The 2,653-nt window shown below is 42.2% G+C and overlaps 1 non-coding gene across 1 annotated transcript; it reads right to left on the bottom strand.

Annotated features, from left to right (window-relative positions):
* Positions 1-2,581: 2,581 nt before the first annotated feature.
* trnaq-uug (transfer RNA glutamine (anticodon UUG)) lies at positions 2,582-2,653 on the bottom strand. Its single transcript has one exon. It is a non-coding gene; the product is annotated as a tRNA-Gln (tRNA).

The raw sequence follows: 2,653 nt of genomic DNA, 5'->3' as shown, positions 1-2,653 counted from the left end.
AAAAATCCCCGACTCTGTCCATCATTGCACCTTTGCATGCACAACTGTTGGAAGAGATGCGCTGTGTCCCCAAGGATTCAACAGTCATCAAAGAGGTCAGGACAGCAGCAGACAACAACCTCAATTCAAGGTAAGCTTAAAAAGTATGTAGGTGAATGCGTGTGCATTCATGCACATTCATTTCCAATTAAATTATATTTAAGTGATCAAATATATCTTTTCAAGGTTCGTGCCTTGAAGGACAGGCTCTATGTTGCTTCAGCGTCAGACCCTCGTTTCAAGGCTCTGCCTTTCTTGTCTGATGAGGCCTGGAACCACACATTCTCCCGACTGGTGACTGAAGCTTCTGTTGTGGCACAGGCGGAGGCTTCTAATGTAAGTCATTGACACCAAAAAAAACCTTATTTCCTACAGTTTTTGTACTTTACTGTATTCATCTCAAATTTACTTTGTCTTCATTATTTTAATATTAAGCAGTTGTATTCTAAATTGTGTTCCAAGTGTCTTTCCAGATCATTTTCTTGCTATTTTCAAACAGCAAACATCTGCTTTTGGTGGAAAAGAAGAAGCTGTGCCTGATCCCGTTGAAGATGTTGCTCCACCAAAGAGACCAAAGGAATCCTCAGCACTGATGTCTCTCCTAGGGTCAGCCTACATGCGGAAAGACACAGTTACACAGAAAACTGTATTTGAAAAGGCCCAGGATGAAATCAAAATATACAGGGAAGTAACACCCATTCCACTCTCTGAGAATCCTCTCAGCTGGTGGAGAACACATGCAAAGCAGGATCCCCTATTGGCCCACCAAGTAAAACGGTACCTTTGTGTACCTGGTACCAGTGTCCCGTCCGAGCGGGTTTTTTCCACCACTGGGGATGTTGTGACGGCAAAAAGGAGCTGCCTTACTCCTCAACATGTTGATCAACTCCTTTTCATGCAGAAAAATCTTACTCTCTCCAACAAGTAAGAAAAGGGATGACAGGTCTTGAAGTTTTATGGACTTAGGTTTGTGATTATTGTTCAGAAGTTTACAAGATCTTTTTCATTCGTGTGTCAAGAAAACCCTTTAAGGAGTAATTCAGAACTGTTTAGACTTGTAAATACTTTTCTTTTTTGCATGAATGAAAAACAAACCAAACCCAAACAGGAAGTTCAGAATGCCTGGAAAACAAGATGGAATGTCACCACTTGTCTGATGGTGTTTTTCAGTTTACATTGTATGTTTCAAATATACAGACCATGTTCCAAAAAACTGAGATATTGGCGCTATTTTAATTTGCCTACATTTATTTGAGTCAACAGATGGCTGTTAATTCTGTTCTGATGCAGTTGTCACAACCATTGTAGTGTTATTGCACAAAAGCTGTGAGACAGTTGTAGCTAAGTGAGTGTCCTGTTTATGTGTGTCATCTTTGGAGAAACTTTATTTACAATGTCTATCTTGTAATTTATTTCAATTTGATTTATATACATTCATTTTTTGTTGTCAGTCACTTGGTCAGGTTTAATAAATAAATAAATGGACGTTGAATCAGATTGAATTGTGAATTGAATTGAATCGGACCTCGGAAAATCGAATCCAATCGATTAGGAAAATCTGAATCGATACCCAGCCCTACTGACTGGTATTTGTTGTTAAACTGGACAGTTTGTCTGTTGAAGCTCTTTAAGTTGATCTGGTTGGACACAAATCTTAGCCACTCAGATGCAGCAGCAGAAGAAGCTGTCATCCACCCTGACAGTCAGAGCATCAAGTCAAGGAAACATCAACCATCTTGTAGTTCCAAACCTTCACCTGTCAGATTCAGCTACTTCTTATTGTGGGATTTTAACTTTGAACACAAACAGTGTCTCGACGCACGATGGCCCAAAAACGGCCCGCATCCCGATTGCAGATCAGCACCACACCAGACCCAGGATTGGTCCAGTTCTGATTTTACTTCAGTATTTGGCACCTTCGGATGTTCGGACCGAATCCAGTTAGTTCCACACATTTTCATTTCACCTTGGATTTTGGAGCTTTCGGGTTAAAACCTGTATTTCATGTGTGGGCCACAACCGTCATGTGTGCACCACAGCCGGATCAGGAAGCTTTCAAACAGATCTGGCCCAAAGACTCCTGCTATCTGGGTAGTGTAGATGCCAATGTAGTGGTTGGGGAAATAGTCTCTGAGAATCCAACTTGAAGGTCCTGCTAAGTGTTGTGATGCTCAAATGTTCTGTAAAATAGTTGGACCCTCAGCAAAGATACTAGATTAGGAGTTGATGGAGTCGTTGCAGATACCAGGGTCCAAAGTCCAGCTTGAACCTGGTTTGTGCAGTTCTTTGTCAAGCTAGCAGCGATTCTTTCTTTTCACATGGCCGTGTCTCCTGATGACTCAGGACCAGTTGATGTCCATTTACCTGTCATGGTGACAGAGAACTTTGTCCAGCTCAACCAGGACAAAACTGAGGTCTTAATTGAAGGTGGTGGCAGCGTTGTTAGGGCCTGAGCCTCCTCCCAACCAGCCACAGCCAAGTAGCACGAGTTGGCCATAGAAAAATGCAATTCCTCTTTCAATGTCCGTCACAGACTTGCTGGAGGCTCCACCGAGATTTGAACTCGGATCACTGGATTCAAAGTCCAGAGTGCTAACCATTACACCATGGAACC

This window comes from Aulostomus chinensis, chromosome 1, assembly GCF_037954235.1.
Source record: "Aulostomus chinensis isolate RoL2024-O1b breed Wild chromosome 1, RoL_Achi_v1.0, whole genome shotgun sequence".
Lineage (NCBI taxonomy): Eukaryota > Metazoa > Chordata > Actinopteri > Syngnathiformes > Aulostomidae > Aulostomus > Aulostomus chinensis.
Note: the sequence above shows the minus strand (reverse complement) of the source record. Positions and strands in the feature narration are given on the sequence as shown.